Source organism: Artibeus jamaicensis, unplaced genomic scaffold (genome assembly GCF_021234435.1).
Source record: "Artibeus jamaicensis isolate MK-2021 breed Jamaican fruit bat unplaced genomic scaffold, CSHL_Jam_final contig_797, whole genome shotgun sequence".
NCBI classification, from domain to species: Eukaryota; Metazoa; Chordata; class Mammalia; order Chiroptera; family Phyllostomidae; genus Artibeus; species Artibeus jamaicensis.
In genome coordinates this window covers 18891260-18914613 of record NW_026521977.1, presented here as the reverse complement: position 1 = coordinate 18914613, position 23354 = coordinate 18891260, and the positions used below count along the sequence as shown (strand labels likewise).

At 40.8% G+C, this 23354-nt stretch overlaps 1 protein-coding gene across 6 annotated transcripts in view; it reads right to left on the bottom strand.

The window, feature by feature from the left end:
- HIPK3 (homeodomain interacting protein kinase 3) overlaps positions 1–12337 on the bottom strand; it is a 91279-nt gene extending 78942 nt beyond the window's left edge. For 2 of the 6 annotated variants that reach the window (XM_037128307.2, XM_037128310.2), the window contains exon 1: positions 11817–12337. The gene's annotated coding sequence lies outside the window, so the exon portion shown is untranslated. Of the gene's footprint in view, positions 1–11038; positions 11228–11266; positions 11472–11816 lie in introns of those variants that run through there. The other 4 variants (XM_037128311.2, XM_037128312.2, XM_037128309.2 and 1 more) reach the window with 3 other exon arrangements.
- Between the last annotated feature and the right edge of the window lie 11017 nt (positions 12338–23354).

Genomic DNA, 23354 nt, shown 5'->3' with positions numbered 1-23354 from the left:
GACAGAATAATACAGATACAGAGAGAAAAGGTAAAAGCAAATGGTGTGAAATATTAACACTGAAAGAACCTAGGTTAAAGATATGAGGAATTCTTTGTACTGTTTTTGTAATTTTTCTATACACCTGAATTTCTGTCAAGTGATAAACAGAAAAAAAGGAGGAGTGACAGGCATAAAACAATGTTTTTCTTGCACAAGGCTGCTCTCCAAGGGTTATACATTTGGGAATGCACTGCTGAATATCTTAGGCATGGCCCAAATTACCAAAAACCTAAAACGATCAGGCATGCAATGTGGCTCTGGGATCATCTGCCAGCATTAATAAAAAAAGGTATTCATAAGCACTGAAAAGACAATCTTTTCACTTAGAAGTATGACTTAGTTCACAGTAGTTTTGGGAACTTTCAGTCATATAATTTCTCCAGTCAATAAAGACTAAAAGTCGAATTTCTCTGTGTGGTCCAATCAAAGGTGACAATGAGAAGGAGTTTTCACTCTGGAAAAGACAGAGAACCCTAGTATTAGTCTACACAGAGCTCTACAATAGGATTCAGAAAATGGAACTACATAACTAGCAGTCTTTAGACAATAAAGAGTAGTTTCTAGTCAAACCACCTACTGATCTTTCTGAATTTCTTTGTGACTCAAGTATATATTTATAAAAGACAAAATAACATGTCTTCTTAGAACTAAAAGATAGGATACACTAGAAAACAAGTTTTTAGCATGTAGCAAATGAGTTTAACTCTCCAATGGCCATTTAAATATTACTATTTTAAAATACCTGCATCATTAACAGGTTATTTTACCAGAAATTATATATTCTATCCAGAAAATTACACTAAAACGTTTCACACAAAAAACATTTTCACGGAAATGAACCACCACATATTGGAAAACTTCATAAAATAAACCTGCGATCTGAGGTGCCTACAAAACAGTTATTTGAAAACACTGTAGTCCTGGGTATCTGCCGGCAGTGCTGTGAACGAAGCATCCACGGAATGTGTTGACCGTAACACAAATCAGCATGTTAAATAACAAGCTTCATCTGACTTAGCAAAAAATTCCAACTTTTGGAACAGAAAATGACCTAGTGCACATTTCAAAGCTGCTAGAAATCACCCTGCCAATGTAAATCTTTATTTTAGAAAAGCTAGAAAGAGTTAATGAAAAACAGCATTTAAGGACTATTCTTACTACAGCATATAATTCTCTAAAATTCTTTCAAGCTATATAATACCAAAACTCAGAAATGGAAATACAGAAAGGCTGACTAAAAATAAAAAGTTCACCAGAGCACTCTCTTTGTTGAAGTAAACTTTAAGCTTAACAATTCAAATCTGGTTTATAAAACTTAAGTACAAAAGAAGATTTTATTTAAACTCATCACACAATATCTATGATTACCAATACCTACCAGTGGATTGTTAGGAAAAGGATTCAAGGAAAAAAATATAAGCATGACTGTTTTGCAGACATTCCAAATAAAATAGGATGCTATTTTTTCTGATAAAATCAGAAAAAAATTAAAGTTAACAGTTTTATCAACTTGAGTTATAATAACTCCCTTAATAGAAAGCCAAATTATTTACTTTCTACTTTACGGGAAATCTACCCCAACAACCACCACAAAATTTGTACTTCTTGTTTTAAAAATCTGTGTAACCTTTACAGATAAGTATGAAATATTAAAGGCAGAAAGGGCAAAGGTAAAATGATCCTTACCAGCACATGACCTAACTTAATCTGCCTTTGAAACAACTAAAATCAAGAGAGGAAGTTCAATTCTGGATTCACAATTTTATCAAATGTCCAACAAGGTTGGCCCTCACTGGTGTGGCTCCGTGGACTGAGTGGTAGACTGTGAACCAAAGGGTCAATGGTTCCGTTCCTAGTCAGGGCACATGTCTGAGTTGTGAGCCAGGTCCCCAGGAGGGGGGCGCTTGAGAGGCAACCACACATTGATGTTTCTCTCCCTCTCTCCTTCCCTTCCCCTAGCTCTAAAAATTAAAAAATAAAAAAATACACTAAATCATTTGACTGAAAATGACCACAAAATAGTTACAATTTACTTTTCAGAAATCTATTCTCATTTAATAACTAAAAATTGGCCCAAACTGACCTTATGCCATATTTTAGGCATTTATTTGCATAAGGAACTAGATAGAATATACAGAATATAGACATAAGCAATGATTACATATTAATTATACATAATAAAATGCCAAAACAGTTATTCTATAACAATGTTAACACTTAAAAGTGTTATTCACAAAAACCATGCAAATCGAAAGAAGTAAAAATTATCACACTGAACTGCTTTTTAAAATTCACCTACCATAACAAAATATATTAAGCCCCAGCCTGGTGGCTCAGTTGGTTGGAACATCCACCCGTATAACCAAGGTCACAGGTTCAATTCCAGTCAGTGCACATGCCTAGACTGCTGGTACAATCCCCAGGTGGGGCGCCTTGGGAGGCAACTGACTGACGTTTCTCTTTCACATAGATGTTTCTGTCTTTCTCTCTCTCTCCCCCCCTTATTCTCTATCTCTAAAAATCATCCAATGATGAAGATTTTTTTAAAATAAATGTTTTAAAATTTCAAGTTTCAAACATAAGCAGCAACAGAAATGAATGAGAATATGAAAAAGAAAATACAGAAAACTAAACATTTGGAAATAAGATAGGCAATTCAGTCAGAGCTACCTATGGGGGAAAATAATGAGATCATAATTCAAAAGAGAGACTGAAAACTCACAACTGAGTAGGGTATACTACAGACGCAATCTTCTGGAGAAACATGTAAGCTGTGAATAAACCTACTGGAGAGCTTAGGAGTAATTTCAGCAGAGTGTCACGGACAGAGTAAGACTGCCAACACAACTAAAAAGTGAACAGAAATTCAAATAGAGGCTACAGTACACATTTAAGAAGTGTGGAAAAAGAAAAGAGAAAATAGGTCCACAGACTTGAAAAGGCACAACTGAAAGACGGCCACTTAAGATCCTAGATACCCGACTATTTTTAAAAGGCTGGAAGGGGGGGGGGCAATAAAAAATGGGAGGGGGGCCTGAAGTTATTGGACAGGCTCAAGGTGCTGAAAAACACAATTCAGGATGAAATCCACACAGTGAATAGGGGGTAATTCTAGGGGGAAGGAGATGTTTTTTTCCTTGAGACAGGGGTGAAAACACAATGTACACTGGTATAAGTTACGCTCAGAGGTAGAGGCTGGAAATCCGGAAGGCGTTCATGCCTATTGAACGCTATGTGGGAAACAGACTCGTCTGCTAGAAGTAAAAGAGATGAGGGGTACGGTATGTCTTCAGAAGTGAAATGTGTGTATAACACATTCACAGGTGTCTGGTCAGGTGCCTGTCAGGCTACTCAATAAAGCTGCTATACTTGCAGGGGTGTCCCACCTGCAGCCCTGTGGCTACAGGCAGCCCAGGATGGCTGTGAATGCAGCCCAAAACAAAATCATTAATTTAGCCTGGCTGGTGTAGCTCAGTGGATTGAGCGCAGGCCTGTGAACCAAAGGATCGCGGTTAGATTCCCAGTCAGGGCACACGCCTGGGTTGCAGGCCAGTTCCCAGCAGGGGATGCACGAAAGGCAGCCATACATTAATATTTCTCTCCTTCCCTTCCCCTCTAAAGATTAATAAATAAAATCTTTTTTTAAATTGTTAATTTAGTTAAAACATCATGAGATTTTTTTGTGTGTGATTAGATGTCACAATATATTTAATTCATGGCCCAAGACAACTATTTTTATTCCAGTGTGGCCCAGAGACACCAAAAGGTTGGACACCCCTGCTTTCAGGGATAGAGAGGTAGAATATAGCATGCCTGTATTTGATTACTTTTTAAAAAAATACTTTACTTATTTATTTTTAGAGAGAGGGGAAGGGAAGGAGAAAGAGTGGGAGAGAAACATCAATGTGTGGTTGCCTCTATGTGTCCCCTACTGGGGACCAGGCATGTGCCCTGACTGGGAATCAAACCAGCCACCCTTTGCTTCACAGTCCCCTGCTCAATCCACTGAGCTACACCAACCAGGGCTTGTAGTTGATTACTTTTATTCCCCAATGTCTATTAAGCACTTCAGGAAGATAAAAATCTTTAAGACATGATTTCTGACCTGAAGAAACAGTTCGGATACTATTTTATATTTTTAAACATAACCCTCCCCTAAAATGCAAGATTAAGTTACCTTGTAATAGGTTATAAATTGAAGTACTTCATTTTCTTCCAGAATAAAGGGACACAATTTCAAGATAGCTATACCTTTTTTTTTAACCTCACTCAAGGACATGCTTATTGATCTTAGAGAGAGGGGAAGGCAGGGGAGAGAAACCTCAATGTGAGAAATATCGATCAGCTGCTTCTGGCATCCAACCGGACCAGGCCTGAACCTGCAGCCGAGGCATGTGCCCTGACTGGAATTGAATGCATGACATTTCAGTCTATAGGATGACGCTCCAACCAATTGAGCCACAGCAGCCAGGGCATGGTTCATATTTTTAAATGATGTTTTTGGGGGGGCTTTTGTGGTAAAAGTGGTAAATACACAACTTTAAGAAAATGAACTAGCCCTGGCTGAGTGCTTCAGTTGGTTGGAGAGTTGTTCCTGTACAGCCAAAGATAGAGGTCAATCCCCAGTCTGGGCACATACTTAGGTTGCAAGTTGGAAGCAACTGATCAGTATTTCTCTCTCTCTTTCTTTCCTCCTCTCTCTCCCTACCTCCACTTTCTCCTCCTCTCTCTAAAATCAATAAATATATCCTTGGGTGAAGATTAAAAATAAATAAATAAAAACCTGAACTATTCCTGATAGCTTAAATATGTCATCTAACAAAATGAAATTAACAGCCTTAAGAAATATGACTATGTGCCCTGGCTGGTGTGGCTCAGTGGATTGAGTGCTGGCCTGAGAACCAAGGGGTCGCTGGTTCTATTCCCAGTGAAGGCACATGCCTGGGTTGCAGGCCAGGTCCCCAGGAGGGGGTGTACAAGAGGAAACCACATGTTGACATTGCCCTCCCTCTCTTTGGGAAAAAAAAAAAGAAAAAGAAATATGACTATGCTATATTTAAATCATTATTTTTCTCAGGCAGTGTTTTTCAACTCATGTACACATACACAAAAATAAACTTACAGTACTTAGCTAATCTTACCTTCTACTTGCTCAAAACAATGATCATGTCTAAACTCCATTCATAGCACAGAACTTTGCACTTAATAGACACTCAAATATGTACTAGATAAAAGTTTTCATACAAATATTTTATCATTGTTTTACCACCCATTGAAAACTTTTTCATTTATCTGTAGTCAGTTTGTGATCCAACTATACAAAAACATTTAAAGCATGCTAAAAAAATTAAAAATCTAGTATTTTTCACCCAATACTATTCTTATCTTTATAACTAAAATATATTAAAACACAACTAATACACGGCAAGATATTTGTTCCTTCTCCAGTAAAACTGATTATAAGTTTGCCAAAAACATGTTTGTGTTTTGTTTTGTTTTGTTTTGAGACTGTAAAGAAGTGTAGCATCATAACCTCTAATTTTCATTGGTTCTCTCACTATACCCTATTTAATCTCAAAAGAAACTGTACTAAATTACATATTTAAGCCCTCAGAAGTGTTAATTTAAATTATACATTAGAAGAAATGTCTCTAGAAAGTCAGGTTCAATTTTCAATATGTTATCACTCTATCTTACTTATTAACTATTTAAGACTGCAGCATTATATATCTAAAGTCGTATAGTTTACCCAACCTACGAGACTCCTGTTGTATTATTAAACAGATAACACCGTCAAAATATATACAAATGAAATTTTTAAGCCTTTAACAAATGTTTACATTTTCTAAGCAAGTTTATTTTTACAAATGTGTTGAAGTTGGCAATTTTATTTTTCCAAAATTGTAAAATATTTTTTAATTTATGAGTAATATGCAACTAAGTAGGGAAAGCTAAAGAATCTGAAGTTAATATAAAAATGTTTTGAGAAAGTCAAACATTTTTTAAATTTTTCTAAACTGGGATGTTTGGTTAGTCAGATATAGCCAAGTTTCACATTGTTTATCAAAACTTTCTTGGTAAGCCATATGTAACCAAATACAATTTATAGTAAGTGGCTACAAAATTTTTAAGTGGAGAGGGAGTGACTTACATCTGTTCATTTGATTATTTCAATATCTATCCAAAATAATTGTCTCATATTAGAAAAGGTGCTTTAGCATTAACAATCAGATAAAATAAAAAAGAATTTACCTGGCCACCCTGCCAATCTTTTCTTTTTCAATGTGACCAAGAGTTTATACACTAAAATTCTACTTTCATAATGTAGTTCCTTACCTAAAGGAAAAAGTACAGCTCAAATGACCAAAGTATTACATTTCTCTTTATTATTCTTCCCTAAATTTCCACATTTTTTTAGGCGCAATGTTTTTGTTTCTGTTTTTTAAATGACAAAGCAGGGGAAAAAATGCAACATAAAAAGTGTGCCTGGAAATCTAAACTTTGAAAGAAGAAACGTTGATCTCAGACAGTAAAAATGGACCGTGTGACCCACAGAGAAGTCAGGGTCTGACTTCAGCTTGAAAAATTTAAATTCATACATTATATGCATCTTAGTTTTAACATTCAGGATTTCCAAAGATCAAAAAAAGTATTCCCATAAATCATACTCATTTTAATAGCAATAATATGTTCTACGTTCTTCACACTTCCGATTTTAAGTCAGGCCCATAATGTAAGATTTTTTCAAACTGGATAGAAAGCTTATGTTCCCTACATTCTACCATGAAGAAAAAAAGTCTATCAGACTGAAACACAAAAGACACAAGGAAGGAGAGGAGGAGGACTTAAAAAACACTGGTGGAGGATGATAAACAGATACTATTTCACAAGACTGATCACTTAGCAGGTGTCAAAGCACATTCTTAATCTTTCCCCCACACTACCACAATATTTAATTAACTATAACCAAGTGAACTTTGGTCTCTAGCAACTTCGATATTCAAGTCAAAAAGAGATTTTGAAGGCCCCCAAATCTAACAAACCAGTCTCCCCCGGACGATGGCTCAGCGTCTTCTACCTACCTGCCTCTCTCTCTACCTTCCCTGCCCCACGACCCTCCCTCTCACTCACTCTCCCACAGGAAGAAAAAACTCCATTAGAGAAAATTTGGGGGTCAGGGTAACAGCACATTTACAGTAAAAAATATTGTCCTTGGTTTGTTTCATTTCAAAGCCTTTCTGTGGGAAAAATACAGCTTGCAAAAGTACTGATTTCGCATTAACTACTAACCATAAAGGACAAAGTCAGTCAGTGAAATGACTTACCTTTCCCAAACCACAAATAGCACTCTAAAAATACTGTATTTTCGATGTTCATCCAGTTCTTTTAACATCCAAGTAGTCAGAGTAGAGGCTCTAAGAGCCTCGGCATACAGTGGTGTGCCTCAAAATACAATGTGTTGCCTTTGTGTAGTGACATGACCCAAGGATCAATTAAGGAGAACACCTGAACTGCCAAATAGGTCAAGGTCTAATTTGATAAACACTCGGGTAAATAATATATATAACATACAACCTCCATCTCTATTCTAGCTTGGTCCTAACAGTGATTAAGACAAGGTTCAGCCCTGGCCAGGTAGCTCACTTGGTTACCGCGTCCTCCCAATGTTGGGGGTCTGATCCCCAGTCACAGAACATATCAACATAAACTATCAACCTGTGAATGCATAAATAAGTGGAACAACAAATCCATGTTTTTCTCTCTTCCTCCCCCTCTCTATCCATCTCCTTCTCTTTCTCCACCCCCTTTCTCTCTCCCTAAAATCAATAAGAAAAATAATAATCTTAAAAAATGTTCTTAAAGAAGTCCAAAACAACCGCTATAACAAAGGTACAGAATCAGCACACTAATATTAAGGTATTTTCCCCCAAACCACTCTTAATTAGACCAAGCCAAACAACAGAGTGGGCTGTACCTCCCTAAGCTGGTCACATTAAGTGCTTTGGCTACCCTAAAAGACCACTGGTTTGAAACTTCTACTCTGTATTTATGTCCCTATTCAAGTCTAAGTGCTTAAAGGTAACAGGCAAGATACACTTTTTTTCTTTTAAAGATTTTACTTATCTTTAGGGGAAGGGAAGGAGAGAGGGAGAAAAATATCAGTGTGTGCTTGCCTCTTCTGTGTCTCCTGCTCGGAACTGGCCTGCAACCCAGGCATGTGCCCTGACTGGGAATCGAACTGTGATCCTCTGGTCGCAGGCCCACGCTCAATCCACTGAGCTACACCAGCCAGGGCCAAGATACACTTTTTAAGCAGATGGATCCAGAACCAGTAAGGGCATTTACAGCAGTTTCTTCAAGCTCCCATTTTATCGAGAAATGATTAGCCATGACCAAGCTTTCAGAAAGTTGTGTGGGGCAAGAGAGGCAACTTTTAGGAAGCAATACAATATATTTATGGATTCCTCCATTTTAACAAAATCCTAGTAGTTTGTCTGGAAGTAATTTCCAAGTTAAACATACCACATTAGAAGTCTCAACTTCAGACACTAGGAAATTAGGACAGCTGCAAACCCTGGAATTTTACATGAACATTACTTTTGGCAGCAACAGTATAATCGTATAGCAAGTCATTTTGTGTTCTCTAATAGTTAAGAAGCAAGAATAACTCTAAAACTTCAAATGGAGAACTTCAAAGTTCCTTAGAACAAACACCCTTAAATATAAATACTGCCATCTCCAAATGCAGATGTAAAGTTGCAGTAGAAATGACATTTTTTATGCCTTTGAATCACCATAACCACAAATAATGCAATTCTAACCCACCATATCATCACCCTTAGTGAGCTGCTGGATTGAGAACAGCATATTAAGAAAGTTAACTCCCCTTACCAGAATAAGCCCTGACTGGTGGGGCTCAATGGGTTGGGTGACGTCCAGCCAAGTAAAAGGTCACCCGTTCAATTTCAGGTCAGGGCACATGCCTGGGTTGTGGGCCAGGTCTCTGGTTGGGGGTGCACAAGAGGCAATGTATCGATTTATCTCTGGCACATAGATGTTCCTCTCCCTTTCTTTTTCCCTCCCTTCCCCTCTCTCTAAATAAATAAATAAATAAATAAATAAATAAATAAATAAAATCTTTTAAGAAAATAAATACTTTTTAAAAAGTGACCAGAACACGTCATTCTGACATTGAAATGGAAAATAACATGCAAACAAGTATTCCATTCCATGTATAAGAAACAGTATTTCAGCATTCTGAAATATACATTTGCCCCTTATCCCCTTCCATATATATATATATATCTTCAGTGTTCATGTACCAAATACTAAAAACACAAGCTCAATAAAAAAGTTCACTTGACAACTGTTGCTATTTTAAGTTGCAAGGGGGCTTTCAACACCTTGCAGCAAACAAATATTTACATGTCTTGCCATGCTAGCTACAGCAACCTACCTCTGTAATTTGCACCTTACTTTATGGTATCCCATGACAGAACAGCCAAAAAATTAAAACAGTATGATCTGAAGCTTCTTTTCAAGCATGTTTACAAGAAGAATTATCTCATAAAAACCATCCACTTTTATGTGACTCTAAAACTCCATGCCCAGAAGCCAATGACTGGTTTACAAGCAAGATAATGAGTAGTTCAATGGAAAAGGTATTATGACAATAAGCTAAGACTGGCTCACCATGTTATGATCTGCTTGTCTAATATGTATGTTTAGCTACTGCAGTCAGCAATGTCCAAATATAAATTTGAAACATTTAATGGCTGGTTCTGTTCTAGATTTCAAGCTTGTCTTACCTTTTTAAAACATGGTTTTAATCTAAGAACTTTTTTTAGAAAATATTTTCTCTGGAGTAGAAAGAAAAATTAACAAATCGTTCAATTTTTCCCATAATGACCAAAAAAAAAAAAAAAGAAATGTACAAATCTCAACTATTTCAACACAACCTCTACCTTAACACAATTAAAAACAAGGAAATTTCAAAAATAAAAGGAAAATAATCCTCAACAAGGTTAAACATTATATTCATATTCCATAAATAATAGCTCCCTACACTTTATGAATGCACCCATAAATATGCCAAGAAATGCCTCCTTGATTTAAATGTAAAGAATTTTATTTGGTTGGTTACAGTTCAGTTACTGTCAAGCAGCATGAAAGCATAAGGTAACAAACAGAACTATAAAATTATTTCTTTTAAAAAAGCTCAGTCATATTTTATTTACTTAAATACTGTTTAATCATGACCTATCAAATCCTTATCATGGCTCATTGTATAAAATTAGCACTGCGCTTGCAAACATAAGCAGAACCTAGACTTATCAAACATATGGTGAGGCTTGCCCAGCTTCCGAAAAATTAAATGAGAATGCAGGATTAAAATGTTTTAGTTGGGAACAAACAAAACCCAATGATCCTACTCTCAAGTTTTCCTCAATAATTTGATCAAAGGGGGAACTGAAAATTTTAAGTGCCCAGCCATTAAAACTTTGAAACAAACTGGAATGGTCTTCTTAGACTATTCTGTAGTAATCCTACTTCACAAGTTACAGATAACAATCAAATACCCCTCCAAAAAAAGAATTCAGCCGATCTCCAAACTACTAGAAGGTACACACACATAAGCACAAGCACAGACTGGTTTACCAGCTTCCTTTCCCGACTCTGTACCGAAGAGACATTAAAGTTGACAACAGAATTAACCATAACATTTCCCTGTAAACTGGACGATAATGTGAAAAACTCTACTGTGCTAATAGAAATTCTTTATATTTAGAAGCAGCGAACTGACAGATGGAAAATAAATTCTAACCAGGGCAGCATGAGGTTGTGAAAACACGGTTCAAGGACTGAACGTGTTAGGACTACTTTGTAACAGGTCCAAGGTAATTTACATACACACACACACACACACACACACACACCCCTTAGAGCAATTACTCAAGCAGAAATAAGACTGTGAAACGGGGTTCGCTGAACATACCATTTTAAAACAGACTTCTCCCTCCCGACTGGAAAACAAACGTTCTCATCCTAGGTCCCTCCGAGTTCTCCCAGTGCGGCGAAGGGAAGGCGGCGGCTGCCACCACCACCGTAACGAGAGATGCCGGCAACAGCCCCGCCGCGCGGCTGCCACGCCTTCCTCGGGCCGCGACAGGGGACGCGAAGCGACAGATCACATTTCTCCTCCCCAACAATCACAAGCACTCACGTCCCAGGAGTTGACACCCTCCAAACCCGCCGCTCGGCGACGCCGGTGACTGGGCCACAAAGCAGAGACGCAGCCATCGGCTGGGGTGCTCCAGTTGCGTGTGTGTTTGTGTTTCTTCCCCTTAATGAAAGACAAGAGGTATCCGTAGTGACGGCCTAAGGCTGCGATGGGGGAAGCGGCACCCTGTGAGACTAAACAAAACTTCGGTTGCTGGGAAAAGCCGTTGCGCAACCTTGGCAAGGAGAGGCTCGGCCCAAGAGCGGCTTCCCGAAGGCTGAGCCACCGAGCGCAGCAATCGCGCGCGCGCGCACCCGCCCGGCGGCCTCCAGCCTGGGGCCGCACCAGCCCCTAGGGAGACGCCTGGACTCCCACCCAGCTGGGGCCAGCGCGGAGCAGCAGGGCACCGAGATGGGGGCTACAGAATGAGTGAGAGTACGCACCACTCCGGGACTCTCGGCCCGGCAGGGATCCCGATAAGGGGCGCCCTAGCCTCACGGCACGCTGGCCCCTGAATCAGCTACTGCCCCCACCCTTTGCCCGGCTCCCTTACCTTCCTAGAGGCCTGCGCTCTCCCCTCTTCGGGCAGCCGCAGCCCTAAGCATGTCCGGGGTGGGGTGTGGGGCAGTGCCGAGGACAGGGAGCCAGGCGCTTCAGCAGGCGGCACCACCCAGCCCGGGCTCAGCCCCTCTCCGCGGCCGCTGCCATCTTGTCCTGGCGGCTAAGAGGAAACGGCGAAACACCCTCCCCCGACTATTGCTGCTGCTTCTGCTGCTCTGGCTGCTGAATTCCGGGCTCGTCTCCCTCATCTTCTTCCCGGGGATTTGGGGTGGGGACGGCTTGGCTGGGCTTGGCTGGGACGAAGGGTGATGAGAGGCCAGCCGGCCACCCTCCGACTGCTGGGGCCTATGGGAGGCGCGGGGTGTGGGGCCCGCGGCAGTTGGGGCCCATTCCTGACGCCCCTGCCGCGAGAGGAGGGAAAGGAAGACTGACGGGAGTGACGAAGACTGCGGGGGCCCGCAGCTTGGTCTCGTCTGGTCTCCGCGCTGCCGGCAGTCGTCACTGAGGCAGCTGCCGCCAGCCACCCCAGTCTCGGGCCCCTCCCCCGCGCCTGCCGGCCTCCGCAGCGCCACCGCCTGCCCGGCGCGCTGAGCCGGGCCACCCCGCTCCGCTCCAGCCCACGGCGCTTCCGTGAAGCCCCTCCCTGGGGCCCGCCCGCCTGCTCGCTCACAGCCGCGCCCTTGTACCTCGGAGCCCGCCTAGGGGCGGGCGTGGATCCCACCCGGTGCTCCCTCATACCACCCGTCCTGCAAAAAGAAGAATCTTCCAGCACCCCGTCTACTGTTCCGAACCTCGCTTTCCCTAGGCCCACTCTGCCAAAAATATGTATTTTTAAAAAGATCCTAACCACCAAAGGATAATGCGAGAGCAGGGTTCTGGCAAGCCTTTCAAGATCCCGTAATCATAGGGGCGAAAGATCCCTTTCGCCCCTTTAGGATCTGTGTTGTTTTGGGTTGTTGTTTTTTGTTTTGTTTTTTGGGGGGGGCGTTTTTTTCTTTTAAGGTCCAAAAGTAAGGAAAGGGGAAATGCTTAGTCAAGTGAACAATCCCAATCTAACATAGGTCCTTCCCGCTCCCCTGTCCCAATGAGTCAAGAGAATTATAAAGTCAGGTTAAAGAACAGGAGAAAGGCCCTCTTGGAAATTTTCCAAGAGTGTCTCGAGGATCCAAACACCTGGAAATGTGAGGGTAACCCGCCTCTGCATGGATAATTCTCCATCACGTTGTCAATTCCACTACCAAGGATTAGTTACCTCCCTCCCGGAGACAGGGAAATCAACAGAATGGCACGTCTCAAACAACGTAATCACAGAACGATAGAATTTTAGAGATGAAAGAAAATTATAGCAATCTTTGATCCAAACTCTTAAGTTAGGACAGGGGTTCAAAGAAGTATATGTAGACCTGCCCAAGGTTATACAGCAAAGCCCTGGTCTGTACTTCTTCCCTTTTCCTTGGGACACAGACCTAAGTACCTTTCATCCTGAAGTTTTTTGTTCTTCGTGGATCTTTTTTTTTTTAATACTCTCTCCTTTTTGTTCTGAGTTAATGTTTAACTTTGGGGGACAGAACACCTTTCTCTGAGCAATGCAAATGCCCTTTGTTCCCCTCATAATCTTCTCTAGGAGGATTGAATCTACCACAAACCTATTTATACCCAGATATGTTCTATTGCTTGCGTTCTATCTCGAGTGGGGTAGGGCAAAGGGAGAGGCGAATTGCTGCATATTTAAAACCAAACACTTACTCTCTGCTGCTTTACAAACTGGGAGTATTTTAGAAGGCGCCTTTAAAACAGAAAAGCATGCAGTTGCAAATTAGAAAGACAGACAGTTGGAAATAAAATTTTCAAGTAGCACTTATTTTCTTCAAGTTAAGGAGGATAACCAGCTGAAACATCTCCCAAAGTAGAAAAACAAAGAGTGTCCCTCAGAGAGATAGTATGTTAGGTGATCCTTTTTACTTATTATTACTTACTTTTGATTTTAAAACAATAGTGAAAAGAACAAAAAAAAGATGACAACATTCCTCAAAAGGAGAAACTTACAGTGACAGAAAATAAGTTAAACAGAAAAAAATATTCCACTAGAACCTCAAATTTTCAGAATTTTCGCAAAGCATTTCTCTGGATCACCTCTAACTGAAGGCTTCCATTCTCCTGTTATGTGGCGTTACTATATCTATGAAGAAGCTGAAAATGGGAAAGTTTTTTTTCCCCTTTCTGTCCCTGGTCCCTAACATTGGTATTTGAGACACATGAGACATGTAAATTCCAGGAAGGGTTTCTGTCATCATTTTCTTAACCCTTGCATTGCCAGTGCCTAACAGAGTGACTGCTTTATAGTTGTCTATAGTAAACATTGGTAAATAAGTAAGTACTATTAATTCAAGTTGTCTTCTTTACCTATTGTCTCTCATCTTAATCTTCATCTTCTACTTCTTTCCTCTTTAATCCATTCTGAATACCAACATCCAGGAAATTTTTCAAAGCTCCTGATTTAACTATTTCATGAAGTTTGTTTAAAAAAAAAAAAAAGGTTGATGTCCTCCCTCCCAAGAGCAGGCCCCAAGGCTTTCCCATCCCCTTCTGCTTCCCCCCAGGTATCTTACCTTTACTTATTGCAAGTTCCAAGCACCTATCTTTGCCACTGTAACTTTCTAAATAAACTTTCTCTTATATTTTGAAAAAAAAGTAAAGTTTTTTCAGACTTAAGTTCTTTTTTTAAATGCAAGATGCAAAACTCATGTAGGAAAAAAAAGGCCATAGAGAGTAGAAATTTTGAGAGACTCAGAGTTTTTATCGTCAGAGTGAGGATAAGGCAAAGCAGATGAGGGTAGAGGGAAAAGCAAAGGTCAGACTGAGGTTTAGAAATTTATTCAACCAGCAAAGGAAGCTGGCACAGGTGGGCACAGGTAACCAAGTGCTTGGTGTTCAGGACAAAGAATTGAAGCAAACACACAGTTTATAGCAGAGAACATGTCCAAGCAGAGATTGACCTCTGGGCTGGAGGGATTCTATTCTTATAGGGTGGATCCTTCCTGTCTGGTTTTGGCAGGCTTTTATTGCACATGTGCAAGTAGCTATATTACTTTAAAGCTACTGCGCATGTGGTGTACCATGATTTTCCTTGATTGGCCACCACAGAAGGGGTCACACAATGTTACCAAATGGACCCTCCCTTCTCCTGGGGTCCCCCGGTTCTAGGTTCACCTTGCCTGCCACCAGGGCATTATAGTTCTCCATGCCAGAGATTGGTGAAAAGGAAAGGAATTATTTATTCAAAAATTATCCAGACTTAAGAGTAATAACTTAATGTCTTCATTAAAATCCCAAAGTCCCTTAAAATACATACAAACACACAGTCCTTCCTTCCCCCCTTTGCCCAGTCTGGGGTACCGCATCTCAGGAAAAGAAATAGAAGTCCATGGTTCAGGTAGCCCCGGGTTCTTTTCAGTAATCCGTGCTCGACTAACAGGCCTCTCTAGGTTCCCAGCACCATCAGCTGTGTCACCAGGATCTCCAGTTCTTCATCCAAACCCACGTGGCACCTACTCCTGGCCCACCAGCAAGAGTCCTTTCACCCCTTTCCTTCCCTCAGCGTCTCTCCTACATTCTTTCAAACTGCTAGGAGAGAGCTCTGCACCGCTGCTACATCTTACTTCCCAGCTTCCTAAGCTGACTTTCCAGCTTCCTAAGCTGCGTGGCAAAGGGAGACCCAAAGCCGTGTGGTTCTACTATGCTAAAGCCGCATGATTCTTCTCTGCCAGAGCCAAGTGGTTCCTCGATACTAAAGCAGTGCGATTCTTCTGTCATGGCCGCTGTGCCTGGCTTTAAATCCCAGCCCCAGGCTTCCTCTGCAGCCCCATTTCCAACTCCTCCCACAATCGGCTACACTTGCCAACATTGCCATATTTTTCCAGCTTTACTGGGCTGCCATAGTAAGTCCAGGCAAGTGTGGCGCTGGGGTGTGGAGCCAATCATCTCCAACCTCTTATACACGCACTCTGTAACCAGAAAGACATGCCTCCCAGTTTCATCCTGGGTGGAAGTCACTCCCATCCCCCTGGCTCAAAGGATAGCCACAGCCATTTAACATGTCCATGAGACCAGTTAACAGTTATAGATATGTTACATGACCATTCCCAAGGTTATTTGTAAAACTGTTGCTATGCAAAACAACTCTCAATGGCCCCACTCCATGTGTGCCATCCCCTATTTCAGACCTGTGGGGGTAAGAATATCCCATATTTTTAATATTTCCTAGACACCCTGAATTCTGGACTGCATTACAAATCCTTCTTTGGGGGGCCCCCTGACTGCTCCCTCTTGCAAAGTTAGTGAAGGATTTTGGAAAGGCACAATATAACCAAGGAAGCTACTGGCTTTGAGTGAGGGAACTGAAAGGATAAAGTCAGCCCTATTTGCTGGAAATTACTGGAAAGCAAGAAAACGACCAACCGCCCCCCACGGCCATGGGTAGAAGATCCACTGAAACAAATTGCAGCCTGGTGTTACACAGCCCAGTGGCCACACAACAGAAACCCTCACCCTTTTTTAATCCAATTATAATCCAGTAAAAGCTCACAGCCCTGACCCCTCAGTGCTGGTATATCTCTCCATACCATGCCCCTCTCCTTTCTTAGAGAATGAATAAAAACTTTATTCCCTATACTTTTTTGTCTTTGTGAATCTTTTCACAGCCTGCAGCACCAACCACCCTAACAGGTACCGTCTATTTTTCACTTTTTTGTATTTTTAAATTTTTCCTTTTAGTCCAGGAAGCTCAGAGAGTCCCAAAGAAGTTGGATCCAAGGAGGAGCATACAAGGACACATCATTATTCCATTACCCAAGATTAAAGATAATAAGAGAATCTTAAAAGCAGCAAGAGAAAAGGAGGGAGTTACCTACAAAGGAGTGTCCATAAGACTATCAGATGATTTATTGAAAGAAATCTTGCAGGCAAGAAGGGGCTGGAAAGAACTATTCAAAGTCATGAAAAGCAAGGACCTACATCCAAGATTACTCTATACAGCAAAGTTGGTGTTTGGGAGGTGCAGATAAAGTGCTTCCCAGATAAGGTCAAGTTAAAGGCATTCATCATCACCAAGCCCTTATTATATGAAATGTTAAAGGGACTTACCTAAGAAAAAGAAGAAGATCAAAAGTATGGACAGTAAAATGACAACAAACACACAACTATCAACAACTGAGCCTTAAAAAATAAAAACAAACTGAGCAAACAACTAGAACAAGAACAGAATCACAGAAATGGAGATTACAGGGAGGGGAACCAGCAGGGAGGGAGTGGAGAGAATGGCAGGAAAGGGTACAGGGAATAAGAAGCATAATTGGTAGGCACAAACTAGATGGGGGGGGAGGTTAAGAATAGTATAGGAAATGGAGAATCAAAGAACTTACATGTACAACCCATGGACATAAACTAAGGTGAGGGAATGCTGGAGGGAGGAGGGTACAGGGTGGAGGGGGGATAAAGGGGAGAAAAAGTGGGACAACTGTAATAGCATAATCAAAAAAATGCTTTTAAAAATGAAAGTTTATGAACATTATAATATGCTGACTTTTCTAGACTCATCATCTTAAGGAGGAATCTAGCAATCACTGCTCAGTTTCTTACAGTTTTTCTAGAGCCCCCAGTTAAGTCTTTAATTTCTCCAAGACAGTGAGGACAATGTTAACATAAGAAATGACCAAACCTGTAAGAATTTTTATGCATTTATTTAAGCCAAACTGATGCCAATTGCTGAGAAGCAAAATCTCAACAAAATGGGAAAATGGCAGTTTTGCACCTTATTTTTTACATTAGAATCAAAAGCTATAAGAGGGCTATATGAAATCCATTGGTGATAGATTAGGGAGCCGGGAGAAAGCAAACTTAAGAAATCTCTGGGACTGGATAAAAAGTGAAACAGAAACATACTTCTTTTACATTGGTGGGTACAGTACAGTTAACAGACAACAATTAACAGAATACCAATATGAGGGGCTCTGTGTCTCCTGCTCTGATGGGAGATTATCCCTGAAGGGTCTGGAAGAAGGAAATTACCCTGACGTTCCAAAAGTATGTTATGGTAGATGCAAAAAGACAGTGACAGGCTCAGTTAAGGTAAAGACTGACCTTTGTCAAGGAAGATACTAGCCAAGGACATGACTACCTGCCATGAATTACTTTTAGTTAGGAAGTTTTAATTTGAGACCATCCTACCTGGTTACTTTAAGTTTCTGAGTTTGTGACGCCTGCCCTGCAAGCTCCCCTGAGCTTGTTAGGTCTAGTGTGTGGCCCCTTTTTTGTCCACAACACCAACACACCCACTCATCTGACACCCCAGATAATGTTGCCATGATTGGAGAACCCTTAAAATTCTTGACACATTATTTCCATAGGTTTTGCCAGAATGTTAGACTCTCCTCCAGGTGAGACTGAATCGTTGTCCACAGACATCAGCTCGTGGAGTGGAACGGCCTGCCTGGACCCCCAGTGTGGAGGTCGTCCTTTGTCACTGGAGTTTCTGGAGTTTGATTCTCAGAAGTGAAATGGATTTACAATGCAATGTAACGAACTCGCACAGTTTTTATGTCAGACAAAATAAATGTAAAGAAATGCAAAACAGGCAAAGAAAATAACCACACGTCATGTTTTGATCTGGATATTTCTGTGCTCACACACAGTCACACTGTTTTACCTACTAAAAATGTCTGTGTTTCTTAGTTTGGCTATGAAGGCACATTACAGTTAGAGTTCAAAAAACCTTTTTAACCATTTTTTCCTATACACCCTGTTAACCCACTAAAAATGTGGTTTTCTCTTTTCCCAGTGACAGCCTTTATTTCTCCATGTGAATACCATTTCTTTCATTAACATTGCTCTCCCTCATTGAAACCCCAACCATCCTTCAAAGTCCAAAAAGTTTTGATTTAACATATCATCCCTAAGTGGTATTCATGTACCCCGCAAATATGTTTTAGGTCCAACCAAAATGCCAGACACTTCTCTGAATGTTTTCATTTAATAACTCAAGGATAACTATCACAATCTTCATTTTAGAGGTGAGGGGATTGAAGTACAAAGAGATTAAGAACCTTGTCCAAGTTACACAGTAAATGATGAAGCTGGATTTATAACCAAACTGTGCGGCCTTAAGCATCTACTCCTAAATCAAAGATTTTTACTAAATGCATTCTTCAAAGTGTTTTTATAAAACAAGTAGTCACAAAGGAGATTACAATTCCCTTTGGAAAAAGTTCAAATTGAAGATTATGTTCTTGACAGGTGTCAACATCAGATCATAGCTATGATAAATATTAAGCTCTAGGAGGAAAGTAGAATTTTACACTTCTCAAGTTCATCAGGAGAACAGAGGTTCAGATAAGTGAGCACGGAGGATCAAACCAGTTTCATTCTTTACCCGTAACCGTACAGGTCTATTTGCCCTACCTCAGTCATCCCACCCGATTCACTAAAATGACTGTGTTCCCAAAACAGGAACTCCCTGATTGATCCCGATTCTTCCTTTTCTTTCTTTACACCTGAACTAGGAGTACAGTCCAGTTCCTCCATATTCAGTGTTGACTGCCTGCCCCCAGGTAGTAAATTACCCATCCCTTCTTTCTGCGCTCATGTGTCATAGTGGAACATATAGAGAAGTATGCAAGGATCAACCAGGAGAATCTGTGCTCACCCAACAAAGTGGGGTGTTCAGTTACTCCTAGGCAGTTAACAACTACAACAAAATACAATGACTACAAAAACTCTGCCTGTTACAAAAACCCTAGATTCTCTGGGTTCCCTAGATTCTCTTAGATTCTCTTAAAGAACCCTAGAGACCCTTAGAGAACCCTAGAATCTCTTAAATGCCATTTCAGGCATTTAAGAAAAAATTCTCTGTCTTCATGTGACATCACAACCTACTCTGTATATGTCTCAATCAAGCTCTTCTAAAGGACAAAAGGTAGGGAAATGCTCCAAGGGCCCTAGTGTGAATGAGGCAGGGGAAAAACCTGGGGATAGCTGCTTTTGAGACTTTCAGAATAGGCAACAGAGTGGGCCTAGATTAAGTTGTGAGGTTTGAATCAGTACTCTCCTATGGACAAACAAAAGGGACTCTATAATAAACTTTTTTATTGATTGATTTTAGAGAGGGAGAGAGAAAAGAAGGGAGAGAAAGAGACAAAAGTATCAATTTATTGTTCCACTTATTGTTGCATTCATTGGTTGATTCTTGTATGTGCCCTGACCAGGGATGGAGCCCACAGCCTTGGTATTTTGCTGGGTTACTTTGGGTACGTAGCACATGCTCTAACCAACTGAACTACCCTGCCAGGGCAAAGGGACTCTATAATAAATCTAACCAAAGTAACTTCACAGGGTGCTCTGATGATAAATTCCTACCTTGGCAGGTAATGGTGGGCATTCACACCTCAGGACTATAACTTCCCTGATAAAAGATAATCTTTGTGTTCAGCAGGCCTTGTCCTTTGTTTTGTTTTGTTTTTCCGAATCTAGGTTAACTCGCCTTTGAAATGTCACCCTCAAGAGGACATATAATCTTGTTAACTGTCCTATAATCCAATCACAGAGATTTCCTTGCCTTGCATCTCCCACATTTATGTAATCTTCCTTAATTCCAAATGTATACAAGAAACTGCAAACTGTCATCTGGGAAGCATTTTTCTCAGTCTACTGAGACCTCGCTTCCAGGAGTGTTCTCTGTTTGGCTCAGATGAACTCTAACAAACTCTTATAAAATTTTTCTACAGGTTTTGACATTATTTCTTTTACAGATTTTATGTATTTATTTTTAGAGAGGGAGAGACACATTGATACGAGAAAGAAACATTGATCAGGTACTTCTAGTACATGCTTCATCTGGGGGTGGAAGCAGCAACCCAGGCATGTTCCCTGACCTGGAATCAAACCCACAACTTTTTGCTTCACAGGGTGATGCCCAACCAACTGAGCCACACCGGTCAAGGCTAGACAGTTTTATGTTGACATTCCTTTCTTCCTTGGTGCTCTATTCCTGTGTACTTGTGATGCCCCCTATATTACATTCCCCCTACATACCTAGTCTTCTCCTTCCTCTGGTCAATGACACTCCCTTAGAACTGCTTCAGATTAGGCTCTGGCCACCAAAGGTGCCCCACCCTCTGACTCTCCAGTTCCCACCTACCATCCAGAGATCCTTAACATCAAAATTACTTCTTTCCCTTTGGTTCGCAGCTCACGCTCAATCTACTGAGCTACACCAGCCAGGGCAAAATTACTTCTGTCCTTGATCAAAATACCCATTCTCCAAGAAACTTCAAGTTATATCTCAGGGAAAATGTACTATTTAAAACTTTCTTTAAAATTTTATACTTCAAAATAGCCAAATCAGCCAACAGCCTGAAGTCTCTGTTGAAATTAGAAAAGGTACTTCTCATGACACTTTGCTTCCATCTGTCAGAAAATTGTCTAAATATATTAGTTTTGTTAATGGAACACAGTTCTCTGCCATATGTCTGAAAAGTGTCATAATAAACATACAAATCAGTGGTTTCCTCTGTGTGACTCCTGCATGGTCCAAGAAACAGCCCTGTTGATTTTAGCCTTCTATTTGTCCTTTGACACTCCTGGGAAGTGGTGGAAGGAGATTGAACAAGGAGGAATCAGCAGACTGCTCCATAATCTATGTGACTTTGGGCACATTTCATAGCTCCCTAAGAGTTTTTCCCCATCTTTGAATTTGATATAATAATGCCTACATTGCAAAAAAGCTGGGGATTAAATGAGATAGTTTATGCAAATTCAATATTTGGTAAGCTCAGTGAAAAGCTCAGATTCACCTAAGCTCAGTTAGGTGAATCTAAATGTTTAAGAATGTTGCACTGACTGGTATAGCTCAGTGGACTGAACCCGGGCTGCAAACTAAAGGGTCCCCTGTTTGATTCCCAGTCAGGGCACATTCCTGGGTTGCAGTCCAGGTCCCCAGTGGTGGCCATGTGAGAGGCAACCACACACCGATGTTTCTCTCTCTCATTCTCCCTCCCTTTCCCTCTCTCTAAAAATAAATAAATAAAATCTTTTTTAAAAAGAATATCTAATTAGTAAAATTTCACACTAACTGGAGAAGATATTTAAGGTCACATTGCTCAGTTTATGTCCCCTTTGAGCTCAGCCACAGGAGGCAGGGAGAGAAGGGGAAGACTTGAGCTACAAAAGGAAGCACTTGTCTTTCCTCAAAATTTCCCCCGTTTGTCTTCATCTTCTTTTTTTAGACAGAAAGGAGGAATTAGTCACTCTCATGCTTAACCCTTTCTTCTTCCCTTTTACTACATGCAGTTTTATATCTGGGCCATCCTTTTTTAGTTGTTACTCTACTTTGAAAGGGGTGGTTTTCCTTGAGGGAAGAAAATTGTCTTGCCCTAATTGCAAAAAACTCTGACGTCTATCCTAGTAGTAACCCCAGTGAGAAAACAGAGAGTCCCAACTGTCTGAATTCCTCTGTTAATAATAAAACATCAATGGGAATTTCTAATCACACCTAGTTTACATTTCTCTTATCCCCAACTAACTCCCAAAATGCTTCAATTGCCTTCAATAAATATGAGTATAGTTATTTATGTCCTCTGCTCATTACCTACCCATATGTCTAAAATACTAGTAGCACAATAATTATGGATGTCATTAGATATGCAGGAAATTAATGCTGTGGTGCTTCTTGTTCATTTCTTGAAACACTGATTCCGGTTAAAGTCTTTTCAGTCTTCATAGGTTTTTTTTTGGGGGGGGGGTTGTTGTTGTTGGTTTTGGGGGTTTTTTTTTAGTAGCAGAGGCCCCTGCTCATGTCTTTGAAATAAATAATGGAGGAAACTTATTCCTAAAATTGCTTTTGGGATTAACACAGCAATAGGGTAAAACCTGTTTGCAGAAAGGAGGAAAAAGAGGGCTGTCCTCCGAAGGCCTGTGAGATGGGGGAAGCAATCAAATGTGAAAGCAAAAATACAAATTACGTAGTTCCCTATGTAGAGTATGGTTTGTCGGGAACTGCCCTGCCTGGTTTCAGGAGCTGTAACCCCCACCATGGCTAAGGCTGAGTGAGCAACCTGGGGACCATAAGCCAATAAGGAGACAAAGCTTATCTCTGCCTCTGCTCCCTTTACTTCACCCTGCCTGACCCCCAGTGCTTGTTTGATTAGCCAATGGCGGGTAAGATTCCTCAAGGGAGGGGTGACCTAAGACAGACACGATCACAGTGTCCCAGAAAGGACTTAGGAGGCTATAGAAAAAGGGGGTGATGGATCCTCACCCCTCAGCTTTGACACAGCCTTGAGTCCTCATTCTCTCTGCAAGAAGTCTCCTAATCTCTTGGCTGCCTTCTCCCACCTGACTTAAGCCTGAAACAATGCCTTACGCCTCAAAAAATGCTGGAGGTGGGTGCTGCACTGTGCTGGAAAGGGTGGGTTCCCCAGGGCAATCAGGCCTAAGAAAGAATGCATAAAATCCTATGAAACCTACTTTGCTAATACTC